The sequence below is a fragment of the Siphateles boraxobius genome, unplaced genomic scaffold (assembly GCF_051911475.1).
Source record: "Siphateles boraxobius isolate OS27281-9 unplaced genomic scaffold, OSU_SipBor_1 77, whole genome shotgun sequence".
Classification (NCBI taxonomy): Eukaryota; Metazoa; Chordata; class Actinopteri; order Cypriniformes; family Leuciscidae; genus Siphateles; species Siphateles boraxobius.
Genome location: NW_027509205.1, coordinates 7,747,641 through 7,763,124, shown reverse-complemented (window position 1 = coordinate 7,763,124; position 15,484 = coordinate 7,747,641). Strand labels below are relative to the sequence as shown.

Below are 15,484 nucleotides of genomic sequence, written 5' to 3'. Positions count from 1 at the left end.
GTTTAGACTCAGACTACTTTACACTGGTCGGTTCGGCACTGCTGCGGAGTAGCCCAGTGCCTGCGTGACTCACTCGCGTCATTGACATAAACATAGAGAAGTAGCTCCGGCTACAATGTTCTTCCGCAAGACGCATGCATTTCTGTTTATTAACTGCTAGAGCACTTTAATCCAGTAAGGAAACAAGTGAAGTTTCACAGAAATCAATCATTCAAACCGATTTAAAAAATATTATGTTTCACCTGTCTGGATCTTACATGTGTGTTCAAGCATATTCTACCCCTTCTGAGAGGGTATTCCACTGCTGGATATACAATAAGATATAGGAGAGGTCCCAAATTATCCTTGAGAATGCAACATTTTTTATTTTCCTTCAGAAAAAAATATTGCTAAATAATATGTTGCATTTGTTGACATTGCCAGTCTGTTAAACTCATTTGACAAGTAGGGCCTATCAGAAATAAAACACAAAAAGGATTGTGTATTTTCCCCGTACTACTATTTGTATTAGTTTTAATAATTTTTATTGAATGGGAACCGGAATCGTTTGGCGGAACCGGAATCGGAACCGAAAAATTTCTTACGATTCCCAACCATAGACAGTATGTTCCCAACCCTACTTCGTGATCATTTAACCGCTTCATTTGAGAACAACTATCATCATGACATAAACACACAGAAACTCAAAAGGTCTTCACGGCAACCCGTCAAAATAAAAGTTCGGTTTAACTTGACAGAAATATATTACTGTTGTACATTAGAATTTAGATATGTCCCAATGTAATAATACACTAACACTAATCCAAATAAATTATCATCAAAACTGAAATTTTTAAGGAATAATCCATGTTTTAATTTTAACAGTAAAGCTCATTGTGCAGCAAGTTATTTGACAAAAAGTTTATTTAATTTCACATGATTAAAATTGATGATAAATGATACAATTTTTGTTTTATGTCTTCATTTTATTACCAAAAAAAAATACAACACAGAATTAGTGTTAGTGTGAATTAGCGCAGAATTAATTAGTGTGACATTTTTTTTCATATATTTTAAAAAAAGTATTGTTTAATGATTCATAATACATGATTTCAATTAATTAGACATGCTTTTTGATTGCAAAAAAATTACACCACGTATCCGTAACACGCCCGCTCCGCAACACTAGCAGTACACCCCCCCCCCCCCCCCAAAAAAGAATCCTAGGGGAAACACTGTATTGTCTAAAAACCGTGTGTGGAGCTTTAATAAGGATTAATCTATATTTAATTTATAATTAATGCAGTTCAGACTATTTGATAACCTTATTCAATTTCTGTATATTTCAGTTTTATTTACACACAAAACATTAATGGTAAACATTTTTGACTTTATAAAATGATTATCTCAAGTCTTGAAAAAAGTAAGACATATTTTTGTTTATACATAGTTTAGTAGCCTACTTTTATTTTTGGCAGAATTTATCATTATAATCAACTTAATTATTTCCTGGATTTTGTAACACCATAGTCCCTAAATTTATGTAAATGCAGGAAATGGGATTTAAATCGGAAAAAAATTCCCCCATTTTGTGTACCAAATGTTGCACAAATGTTATGGCAAATGTAAATTTAAAAACAGAAATGCATTGCCATTTTACATATTACATTGTCATTTTGCATATTACATTTCAAACTGAATATTGCTACCCATATGCTTTCACAGTCTTGTAGCAGGTATTGAGAAGAGAATATTATTGTTATGATGGGCTATTTCATTGCTTCATGTAGTTTGTTATGGTGCAGTAGCGAAAGACTCCAGCAGATTTCATAGACTTGGCAAATTCATTTTTCAGAAGATTGTAGGAACAGACATCTGTTATGGGCGTTCTTGGCAGTTTTTCTGAGGCTTTTATATTGTTCATATCGATATCGGAATTATATCGTACCGACCGAAATTAAGAAATATATCGTGATATAAAATTTGGCCATATCGTCCAGCCCTAAAAAAAACAATGCTACATTTCAGAATATCTTCTTACAAGTTCCAAGAAAGAAAGCAAGTCAAGGTTTTTTTTTGTGTGAACTATCCCTAACAAGCCTGAGAAAATAAAAGCCCCAAACCCCAAATTACCTTTATTACAGCTGTAAGTAAAAAACACTGTTACAATTTTCCAAATTAGCGAACAGGAATTACTGCCACTTCTTTACACAGAGCCTCCATTTCCCAAGAGAGCTGAATCAGACAGTATAAAGGTACTGGAAACAGTCTATTTTATTGGTTTTAACAGTGTGCAATGTTCACAGTATTATTCGGTGACACATTCACAGGTTTCGTACTATTTAGTGAGCATTACAATTCCTTCAGCACGGTAAGGAATGAACCTTGGGGGGAAGGTTTGTGCGGGTCCAAGTTAAAATAGCTTGCAAATGCACGAGTAAGCTCATAAACAGAGCAAGCATGTTCAGCACAGAGCCACATTCATCCAAGTGTATACACATGTGTCAATCTAAATGAGTAGTCCATTGACTGCTGAGCAACTGTATTTTCCTCCAAACTGCATACTGGGCAGAGCTAATAAAAAGCTTGGCTGAAATGAAATGTGGCCTGACCTTTTCCGATCTTTCTTTACGCGGATGTCCAGTCCCCCTCATGCATCACGCTGTTAAATAGGTTCCTTCTACCTTGCGTCCCCTTAGCTGTGCTAACAATATGACGGAAAACAGAGCGACAAAGAGACATGCTTTAAATCTAAGAGTTCTCTTTCGATATCAAGTGAAAAATGATGTACCCCATTCAAAAGGACTTTTTCCTTTTTAATTATTAGTAAAGCCTTAGACAGACATTTTTGTTTGCATTTTGTTGGTTATCTTCTGAAAAAAACACAATTTGATGAAGCTTTACTCCGTTACCAAGAGGAGCATCTTAATGAGCTGTTCAGCAAAGATAACACATCGCTCCATGGAGCCATCGCATGCTGTACATCTCTAACCCTCTGCAGCAACAGCAGATCAAAAATTCAATAATAAATGTGGAATTGCTGCATTAATGTCTATGAGAATCCAAGCGGTCTGAAAAAAAATACATCAGTAACCTGATTAATTTTCTATAGGAATAATCTGTGATCAGCATTACCAAGTGAGCCCAAAAACAAATTAGATTTGAAGCTAAGAGCTCCATTGATCAGCAGTCATCTAAACCGACCATGAAAAGGGTTCGGTAATCCAATCCAGCCATTCGGAAGTGCCTGAGAGAGTTGCATCTCTACAATGGAAACATTCTGTCCACAATGTAATCCATTGTGTTCATTCGGCGAGCGTTTTGGAACCTGTTCGATTGCACTAAAACGGCCCAAATCATTGCGAGTATAAACAACGTGGGGAGGATCGTTTTTCAACTTGGCAACGGCTGCGCCACTCCACTTCTAATGACATATGAATGACTCATAGAAATAGTGATGCACAACTGTCAAAACACTGCCGCTCTCCAGAACATTCCGCGCAGTCTCCTTGTAATACCATGACTCAAGCTATAACTAGTATTATTTTTTTCAAGTGAATATTTAATGGTATCCAGAGAAGATCCCTAGTGGCCTGTGCTTCGGTTACAAAACAAAAAACTACATAAACTAAGCTCAGTAAAAGCAGATGCCAACAACTATAATCATTAAGTATTCTAGCCAATGGGAATGGAAAGATTATATGTATGTATGTATGTATATATATATATATATATATATATATATATATATTCGCTATTGAGAAACACCCAAGACTCTGAGCTTTGTCAATTGATAAGTTGTTAAAGGAATCAGACAAATATTAGGATAATCTTACAACACTTCGCTTCAAGCCGCAAGACTCTCTGCAGCCATTTTACAAGCCAGTGCCAAGGCACAATACCAAATTCCCTTTGAATATACAAGGCGATTCTCAGAAAGACAAACACGTGAATGAATCAACAGCAACACACTAATAACCTTGAGCTATCAAACCGTTCCTTTGCTTTATGGAACTGTATAACGTATAAATAGCAGATCCATTTCTCCCCGGTCTGTTAGGGCTCTATTTCAGCTTCCCCGTCATTAAATATTTATCCTTGCGGAGTGGCGGATTGTACTGAGGTGATAAGCACTTAGGAATCCAAATTTTTCCCATGTCTTTAACCCTTTATTTTCCCCCTATATGCAACAGAGACGTTTATTCAAACAGATTATCTACAAGCGCTCTTGCTCATGTTTTATCAAGATGGAAATCTTTTTTTAAATACCAAAGGGATAAAATCACTTGATTTGAGAAAGACACCTTCCTTTGTAGAGAAAGTTAAAGAGGCCGGGCAAGAGGAAGTACTCCTGACACAACAAATGAACACCCAAGCTGAAACAAAATAGGATACTTAGCTTTGCCAAATATGGAATCGTTGCAAATCAAACACAAATTTAAGCAGCACCTCTGCTTGTTGCTGCTGCTTGTGTGAGTGTTTGGCTCGGGTTGAATTTGGCATCTTACAGCATATAATGATGAAAAGATTTCATGCCTCAGCCTTGTGGGTGGTTGCTGTTGGGTGTGAATGCATCTCTAGTGTACCCTACATGCTTCAAAAGCTTCTAGGGCCGACCTACAGTACTTCACAGGTATTCTTAGACGGTCAACAAAAACATTGTTTAAGGCTCAATAGGGAACGGCCTGCCAGAGGAACGGCAGTTCAAATCGGACAGGCTGAATTCCAAACAGAGCCTCTACATATGGGCTAGTAGTTCTCAAGACAAGAAAACGTTTAGTGAATACTTTAGTTCACACACAGCCAACTGCATTTCCATCCACACATAATGGATGGAAGAAGTGCAGATACATAAAAAATAGAGAGAGAGAGAGAGAGAGAGAGAGAGAGAGAGAGAGAGAGAGAGAGAGAGAGAGAGAATATATATATATACACACACACACACGATTTCTAAAGCTTTCCAAAAAAAAAAAATCATGAATCATTCACAACTCCACACTATTTCTCAGGATATCATCATTTGCATCTTTGTATGCATTACAGATACTGCACTTAGTGCCCTGTGTTCTAAAACTACTATTAGGTAAACACTGCATTACTTTAATATTGTCTGTGTTAATACAGAAGAATATCTGTAGTTTACTGTGGTACAGCAGCCAGAACAGTGTAATCAGTTTTTAAATGAATGGAGAGATCATGGTGTATTTAACTGATGTGTCACACAGATGACTAACACTGGCCCGACGGTGAACCGCACCGTGACCCTGGGGCAGCCATGATTCTGCATAACCCTGTGGGCGCTGATGTGCAGAGACACATACACACTTTTTCCACTACAGTAAATACAGTAGAATCTAATGACGAATGAATAATACACTATCCTTATGATTCTCACAAACATATTTACAAATTTAAATCTGATAAGGAAAAGAGAGTTTCAAATGTCTCTAAATGGATGCAATCACTGTCCTATCCCTGATAGAAAGTAGTGCTATCAAGTGGGAATGTAAATATTCAATAGCTCTGCTTAATGGCGAATGGAGAGGGATTGTGGTGTATTGCCACAATAGAGTATAATTTCCCTCCCGCTCTGATGGAGCCACTTCACTCTGATGAAGAACAGGAGCATTGAGCTGATTCTATGACCACAGTTTGTGTTTCCACCCCCCTGCGCTCCTTTTTGTCCTCCAATGACACACGGCACAACAAGCTTGTAATTTTCAAACGTTACAATTCAGGTCTCATCGATTTATTGTAATCGAAGACGATGTGAAAGGCTACGACAAATACGCTGCTCGCTGCCAACAAGGGTAAACAAACAGCAAAGGTCTCAGTGTACGACAAGGTTTTAACCTCGATCTGAAATCCCCCGTTCATTAATGCAACGTTAACAGTCGGTTACGACCAGTGAAACCGCGGTAGCAAAATCAATTACCTCAGCAAGTATTGATATGTCCGGCAGCCTGTTTACAATTTAATCTCTAACTTGTCAGAGCCATTATTTTCCTAATCACAACTCCAGCTCTTCTGCGCCATTGTCTCTGGCTCATGTTTAAGGGAACAAAAAGGTCATAAGCTTGAGCGCTCCCTAGGGCTCAGCCTGTCACTGCTGTAATTATTCCTGAGCAAGAGATGACAAATGAAGTGGATCAAATCAAAGGTGTCAGTAGCTCTTATGACACCAGCCCAGTCGCACAGGTTAAAACAGAGGTCAAGCTAAAAGGAAAAACTAGTTAATGCCGCCCTAACAATAATTATGTGCGAAGCGTCTTTTGAGTGACAAACTCTTCATAATTTCTCACTAGGATAAATGTGTAGAAAATACATTCATACATCCATTCTGTTGATGGGGCATTCAACCGCAGGAGATAAATAAAACAAACAAGCCAAAAGAAAAACCTCCCAGTGACGTGTCCGTTACTCAAATTGCATCCACTCACAATAGCGGCAGAAAATATCCTCAGGAGCCGATACTAAACTAGCTAAAACGATCAGCGAGGATATCATCATCAAACTCGCCATTTGTATCTTAGCCAGTAATCATTGAGGAGCGGAGGCTGATGCATTATTTACTGGCTAATGTATAATTCAGAGCCAACAGCAGATTTAATGCATAAATAAAGCTGTGATACACCTGCTTTAAATGTTTACTCACCAAAATAAGATCTGAAACCACAAGCATGTCACGCAGTGCCTTTGAAAGTTTCAAACGTGTCACTCGTTTATTTATTTTTTTCATCTTGGGTGACTAAAAGTGAAAATGGTTTGCAGGTGGTGAGACCCGCGACCCGCTTTGTTCACCTACTAGAAACATAAACGGAGATCAAAACAAGACACTCAGATGTCTAAGCACAAGATCTCAACTACTTCATTTAAAACGCAGGTCTGCAGGCATGAGCTAGCGTGTTTGTCTTTCAGCGAACGCAAACACTGTAATGAGAAGTGAAGGAAGTCCATGTCCAAGTTATTCATTTCTGTTCCAAAGCAATTCCATTGATGATTATTTCATATGATAATATTGTGACAGAAAATAGAGGCTATTTTGAAAAATTATTCAATTTGTTCACTACTCTTTGCAGCTGTTTTTAAAATGTAATGGATCATGGCAGATTTCAGAGGAAAGGTTAGCAAACAATACATTATAAACAGAAAACAAGCACACAAAATTCTTGTTAAAAGGTTAATTACGCTGCTTCAGGGAAGAGATCTTTTGACGTCAAACAAGTCAGTCACAATTCCCTACAGGCCACGCTATTGACCCCTGTGCTGAGGCTGGCCTACTTAAAAGACAGTGATAAAGACAGACAATATTCCAACAGCATCTAAAACACCCTGTGGATTAATCAAGTCAAAAACACATTTAAAATGGATATCATCGTGATACTGTTGGATGTTACCTATTTTGCCCTGTTTGCACTTTATTGGAGGATATGCATGCAAATAGATGTACGAAAAACATACAGGTTTTTCATACTATTATTCCAAAGCTACCCACAACATACACTGTATCCTTCAAATGTTTGGGGTCGGTAAGATTTCTTACCGGTTCTGAAAGACGTCTCTTATGCTCACCAAGGCTGCATTTATTTGATTAAAAATATAGCCTAGTAAACAGTTATATTGTGAAATATTATTATGATTTAAAATAACTGTTTTATAGTTAAATATATTATAAAACAGAGTCTAAAAAAAATCTCTTTGTAACATTGAAATAACACCTTTATATGGTCAGCGAAATAAGGCCATATGATTGTCATCATACGGTCTTTCATTACAGGCATATAACTTCATTCTTAACCTTTTCCCTCATGCACTCATATTTCTCTAGATGAGGTAATTATTTTCGCAGCAGCAAACGTTTCTGGACACATAGCCTACATTCAACTACTTGATAATGAAACTATTTATACACTAACGGGATGAGTCAAGGAGTGAAATCTAGAGTGCTGTTTTCTTCTGCCAGCAGTTAGATTGCACTAAAGGTTTATTTGATCTCACAGAGATATAGTTTGATCCATCAAAGCAATCATTATTCAACAACAACAGGCCTGGCTTATAAAGAACAATATGCATATTGTGTCACACAAAGACAACTCATCACCTGGAAAAAAATTACCGAAACACATCCCCTGCCCTGGAACAGCCGATTTAACTGAAAAGTACTCCGCAATCTGCCTCAAACTTGCTGATTGGTCCATTATTAATTAAAAATGTTAAAATTAAATATTCTTCTAATCAACATCCCTGACTTCTGAATACAGATTACATTTCTTGGCTTATTATGTTTGCAGCATTCCCATGCATCTTTTCAGCTAAAAATAGTGCCTTTCTGTGCCTATAGTTTTTAAGATAGATGTGGTTCAACTGGTCTACTAACAGTAGCGTGACTACGCTTGATCTTGAGTGCTTGTCCTCCACAATTAATCCCAGTATTGGGATAGTTTGAAAGTCAGAAATTAAATTCTATGATTCTTTTGTATTTTTGAGCTTGGCATTTAAAAAAAATGCATCGATTTTCATTGTATGGACAAACTGCCTAAGGACATTCTGCTTCCCTTTGTGTTTCATGTAAGAAAGACAACATTACTGAGTAGGAATGGCATGCCGATGAGTAAAATAATGAAAGAATTTCCATAACACGCATATAGCAAAAAATTGGGATATTTATGAATCATTGCAGGACAGATTGTGCTCCATTCCAGCAGTCTAAGAAACGGATATCCTTTCTAAGCGAGAAATGCTTCAACTCAACATACTTTTCAAGATGAAAGCACTTGAGTGAGGACTGCATTTTTATAATGTTTATCACCACAGAGTGTTTCTCTACAAGGGCAAGGACAGAGTGAATACTAGTAAGGGTGTGCAGGCATAAAAGACTCCATCTGACATCCCTAACAGAGCAGGAAAACAGTGGGGCCTATGGGACCCCCAACCTCACTTTATGACCATGTGCTGAATTAACAGGTCCAGATGTCCCCTCTCACTTAACATGTGCGAGACATCTCGAGCAAAGGGCTCAGCTGCTTTAGGGCTTATTAAAAAAATATCAATTTCAATTATACCCATTAACTTCTCACGCTCCTCGGGTTTACATTTATTTGACATCAACAAGGCCGATTCTCGCCCAAGATGTACGTTTAATGCACAAATCGACCGATTCAAGTTTATCAGGTTAAATTCATCATCTACAAATCAACCATCTGGGCATGGGTCGAATAAACGGAGGAATGAACAACAAATAAGACAAAGAGAGTGTCGCTGAAAAACCATACCGTGTACCCGTGAAGCCCGAAGAATGAGTCAAACAAAGGCGAGCCTATTACCAGACAGATATCAATCTGCTCTTAGTACTTGCTGCTGTAGAAGCATTCAGACAACTCAGCTGCTTGGTCTGTTTATAGTATGACAGTGTCAGGTCTCTTTGTCACTAGGGCTATGAGCAAGGCGCCTGTGGTTACTGTATCTATTATCAAGGGAAAAGTGCCAACACATTCTTGTAAACAAAGGAGAGTCTACCTACAAGTTCACAGAGACAAAGCCCAACCTGAAAACGCTTGAGGCAACCATTCAAAACAATCTGAGCTGTTCTCAAATCTCTTTCAGAAACAAATTTAGATGAATTATAAGCTTTCAGTCAATCACGCGTTTTGCTAAAGGTTTTCCCACGATGCAACGCAAAACGTGACGTTAATTACCTCTGCCCTTTCTCCAATTCATTAAGCATAACATTGCATAGCTCGGCCAGCGTTACTGATGCGGCACTGTTGAGGCCTCTCTCAGCAGACGGAGGAGAAATGTGCGACGTAACACCAGCCAATTCTATCATGCGAGCAGATTAAATAACATGCCAACCCAAGCCCCGTCAAACATCCAGTAGCCACCGCACGCTAACTGATCTGATACAACACACTCTATGAAGAAACCCCTCCGTCAGCCCTGCCACACCGCCTTTGATCCGAGTATCGCCCGTTTCATGCTTTTAAGGTGGAGGATAACACAGAACGCATCTCTGCGATGTAATTCAATTTTACGCAAAAGGATGAACATGATCTTTTTTTGCAGGGAAAACACACAGGCTAAATGTCATCGTGCGCTTAGGCATTAAACATTTAGTAGCCATTCTCGGCTGCTCAAGCAAAGAGGCAAGCAGTTGTTAAGGGAGAAGAATGACACAGTTAATCATACACCCACACGCTGCAAATGAAGGCCCGGCACCAAGATGTATAACGGACATGAAAACATACAGCATTCACCAGTCATTTAAAAAAGAGCAAGAGAGCTCAGTCATTGAGCACATTTACATACACACCGATATGCTAATAACTTCAAAAAAATCAGCTTAATTAATCAGCTGAATTAACATGATGTCCCAGCTTAAATGCAAACCAATAACCCAGCAATGCCAAAAACAGCTTATTACCCAGTAGTGATGTCAAAACCTAATCTTTTGTGTATCTGACTCCAAGTATTCCATTTTTTTTTATACGAGATGTGATGTTAAATAAATAAGCAGTACAAGCAGAAAGAGTCTGAGTTTGCAATATATTTTTTCCTCCCCTACCACGAAACGCTCGCTCTGTCTGGATGCACTTCCATCCGTAGTAAGGACACTTTGTTATATCACATGCACTTCTATAATATGTAAACAGGGTGAAATCGAAGTAAGGGCCAAAAATCTAGCTGTGACAATCAGTTTATGTCATTTGTAACCTAACTCTGATAAAGGAGTCTTTTACATGACCACATGCGTTGTCATCTTATTTAACATAATTGGGTTAAGAATAGGGATGTTCATTTTGGGTTTGAACATACTAACCCTAACCCGTAGTGTCTGTGACCCATTCAAAATAACTATTTGTTTTCCAGGGGTTAAGCTTAACATCCGCAAATAGCAGCATAAAGAACATGAGGATTTATACATCGTCACATCACAAACCTGCAGCGAGACAAATAAGAAAAAAATATTTATAAAAGGAATAAAAATGCAAAATATTTAATTTAAACAATTTACAGATTAACAAAAATGAAAGGAAAAAAAACTGCGACAAGTATTATATGCCGAGTTTGGTTCCAAAGACAAGATCACAGAAAGGAAACGAGACGGCAGAAAGCGCCATTTTGTTTGTTTTCTTTATTTTACAAAAGCACAATGTTTTGTTTTTACTGTGGGTGTGGCACAAATTAAAGTAACTTTACAGTTTTGAATGATGTCTTACTCTTCTGTATGACCATAAATGAGAGCATTTTAAGTTGTTTCCACTGTTACAAGGAAACAATTCAAGTGATTGCACAGACGTGCACACACACACAACCTATCAGTTCTAGCATTGCTACCTTGACATCGCAGCCTATTCATTATCAAAATAAAATAGTCAACCAAACATATAAAAAATTGCACTACTCAATTTAAAGAGTCTGTAGTACAATATGTGCTCTTCAGCGTGGGCTATATTTTTCTTTCAAAAACTCAATTTTATACATGTAGCATATTTTCAACCATGCAGCAAAAGTCTTCAAAATATCTTTTAGAATATCTTAAGAATATTGACAGAATAATAAAATTGGTTAAACGGATTAAAATGTAATTTTTATTGTCGGTTAACCAGTTAATTCAAGCATCCCTAGTTAAGAACCTGCATGTAAACACACTCATTCACTAGAGATCACAAGGAGGAATCACATAATGCCATCTAATTAGCAGTCTTCAAAATCAACACTTTAAAAAAGGGCGGACGAGTGCTACAAACATACAGGCTGCTTTCAAATATTAAACTTGCCATCCGTGCATTTTAAAGTAATCTAGCTCAAACAGGTTTCTCTGAGTGTAACAAAAGACAATGAAAACATTCTGTTCCTTGATGTAGTCTTTAGTTCCTCTGCAGGAGACGCTTCACTAAATGTTTGATTTCTTTCACCTCAGGCTACCCTCAAAGCCATGGCATGTGTAACCGGGGTTTATAAAAGCTTTTCTTCTCTCTCTCGCTCTCCATTTTCTATGAACCAAAGGATTAGGACAGATACTCTGTACATAGTTGTTATGATTACAGATTACTTATGTCTATGTGTCTCCAGACTGGTCAATTCCATCTTTTAGCAATGTTTAATCCTAATCTTTGTATTTTTGGTGTGACCACGAGTCTCTGATGTCGGATTTCTAATTTTGGGTAACCTACAAAACTGCTCTAGGTACATTGTAATTGGTGTATTTAAAGCTTAAAGGTGGTCAATCACAATGTTGCTGCACAACTGGGGAGAAAAAACATCCCAGTGTGGGGGATGATTACTTTTGGCCACAAAAGAGTGGGCCCTTCTTAGCACAAATAGCTACATCGCTTACATATGCAAAGTGAGAAAAAAAGTGGCATGGATCCTTTAAAGCTAGCTAACCCTAGGGAACTGAACAGTCACATGTTCTTTCAAGTATGACCAATACTCCAAAGAGGATATACAAGATGCTACCACCACATGCACAGTATGGAGAAAGAGATCAGATAAGGCAAGCTGTGACTTTTCAACCTTCAATCTTAAAAATAAAGATCCTTGGCATCTATGGTAATTCCATAAAGAACATTAAATATCCATGGAACCTTTCCATTGTTCAAAACGTTCTTCATAACAGGAAAATGTTTTAAGATTATTAAAATGTTTATCACACCAAAGAAAAAGAAAATATTTTATGAACTGATCGCTGAAAGGTTCTTTGGGGAACCCAAATTGTTCATCTATTGCATTGCTGTGAAAACCCTTTAGGAACCGTTGTTCCAAAAGTACACCCCCTCTTCACCAACAACAGATCACTATGAGCTTGGGAGGACCATAACCGGCCATGTTTGTTGTTCCCATGACAGGCCATGGTTCATGAGTTTCATGTTAACAAAGGGAAGTTAGGCAGACTTGGCTGTCCCACAGTAGACTCCAACTGGTCAGGCAGGTCTACCAAAAGCTCTCCTCACCAGCTCCCAGGGTTTTTTAGTAAACAAAAGGTCCCTTCCAACATGTGAAGGAAAGCACAGAGTTTGGGGTCATGGAAAACACACTGCAATGATGGTGGTTGATAATACTAAATACTGAGATAAACAGCATGCTTAATGTATTGATGATCCTCATTCCTCAGCACCTCCAACTTTAAATGCACCATTTATGCTGCTACCAGAGCATTAATAATTCACTTAATGCTTGAGTTCATCACTTAATAAAATGGAAACAAACAGAAGAACTACACAGAAGATGCAAGTTAGAAGGCTGAAACTTGATAGACTAACGTTACTTACTAGAAAGTCATAAAACATCCTAAAAAGGATTACACACTGCTTGTCTCTTTCAACAGCGAGAGCAAAAGTGAAACATGCAATAAAAAACAGGCTGCTGCTTTCAACTTCTGAGCCTGTAGCAATTGCCAACATTCCATCTCTATCCCCCCATGTACCTTCCCACCCACTCAAGACCTCTAAACTCCCTCTGTCTTCTTTCTTTTTGTACATAGCCAATGTCGCCAAGGCACTACTCACCCGCCAGTATGATGATCTAAGTTCCTATTGGGCTGCTGCAAACAACTTCAAACACAATTCCACGTCTGTTCGTTGAAAATGACCCAGCCGAACTTCTCGGCCTGGGCCAAAATCCAAGAAGCCGATGGCTGAGCACTATCACGTAGATACTTTATCCTGAGAGAGCCGCTGTCCATACAGAGGAGAAACGGGGCAAATGCCTCAACAAAAGACGACCTCGCTTTACTAATTTATTCGCATTCGAACCGCCCGGGGACTAGTTTTCTGAACGTACGCGGACCCCCCTCCTCCTTTTCGCTGTGTAATAACTCCAAAAGCTTGAGTTTGTGGAGGGTAGGAAATCAGTGAGTTCGGCGTTTACAGACTCCGCTTCCTTTTTCACACACGCGCGCGCTCACACTCACGCGCTCCCTCGCTCTCTCCTCGCGCTTTCTTTCATATGCACACACAGCACGTTCGCTCTTTCTATCTCACTCTCTTTCTGTAGAACCCCCTCCTCCTCCTCTTCAGCTGTTCAACAGACGCATCCACATGGCTGACCTAGTCTTTCTTTATCCAGACACTAGTGAAGGAGAATTACCCCCCTCCACCACACACACACACACACACACACACACACACACACACACACACACACACACACACACACACACACACACACACACACACACACACACACACACACACACACACACACACACACACACACACACACACACACACACACACACACACACACACCACTTCTAAAAAGCGAGCAAAACAAAAACACGGACTGGATTCATATGATTAGCGGCGACATATGATCGGACGGGAGTCGTGATTGATCTTAAACCGTGGGGGTTACGGTAGAGAAACTGCATCGGTAAGCAAGACGTTGAATACTGATTCACACGGCTGCTGTAAGGAATATTAATGTCCATGCTGACGACTCCACTTTCTGTAGCACTAATAATAACAAATAGATAATCATAGAAAACACACGCCAGTCCTACCGTTCAAATAAGCCACAGATTCCGGCTATTGATTTTCAGTGTCCACTGTCCAAAAATGAACGCCAAGTTTTTATTGCCGTGCTTCGCTGCCAAATGATTGGGACTGAGAACAAAACAACCAGTGAAAATTACACATACATTGTGCGTTGGTGCTCTCTCATTCTCATTAGCATATTCACATAATGAATTAATTACTCCGATTCCCTCCGCCCAACGTGGAAGCAGCATGTATTCACATCACAATTGTGCATTTAAAAAGGAACATGCATTCTTTGTTGCTGATTTTGTTTCCATGCAGAATCCAAATAATTTAACAATTGTTATAGCAGTATTGCTAAAAGGATGCCAGAGATTTCAAACATTCAAAAATCCATGTATTCCACTTTCTACAAAATTTGATTTAATGATTCTGAAAATGTCAAGTGGTCTGATCAAGTAATACAAATATATATTGGAATAAGGGTTTCAAACTTATTTTTTTTAAAATATTTTTTAAAAAGAAAACATGTAAATGTGATATAAAAAAATTAGTAACCTTGTTTAAATGAAATAAATATGTATAAATAAATGTTTAATATAATGTATAAACAAACAAATGACCTCACAGTCATGTGGGTCTAAAGCAGTCCACTGTTTTCTTATCACAGGACAGAAAAGTAACTTCCTGCATATTTTTTCACTTTTCTCCCCTCTATCTCATAAATCTGCGCAGTAACACCAACAAGACATGTTTGACTTTAGGCCTCTACAAAACAAGTGAATAAAATGACTAATAATTCAGAAATTGTAAACATGTTCATATAGCAGATACTAATGACACACACACACACACACACACACACACACACACACACACACACACACACACACACACACACACACACACACACACACACACACAATAGTACAAATAATTTTCTCACCACCAACATTATATTTGCGGAGGCAGCTAAGATCAATAGGAAGTGAGTTTGGTGTACTGCAGGCCCTTTATTGTGCTGC

At 38.4% G+C, this 15,484-nt stretch overlaps 1 protein-coding gene across 5 annotated transcripts in view; it reads right to left on the bottom strand.

Moving 5' to 3' along the window:
- rerea (arginine-glutamic acid dipeptide (RE) repeats a) overlaps positions 1-15,484 on the bottom strand; it is a 172,185-nt gene that overhangs the window by 109,731 nt on the left and 46,970 nt on the right. Inside the window, exon 1 of one of the 5 annotated variants that reach the window (XM_077218185.1) lies at positions 13,488-14,105. The exons of the other annotated variants lie outside the window; for them this stretch is intronic. The gene's annotated coding sequence lies outside the window, so the exon portion shown is untranslated. Of the gene's footprint in view, positions 1-13,487; positions 14,106-15,484 lie in introns of those variants that run through there. 5 annotated transcript variants of the gene reach the window in all.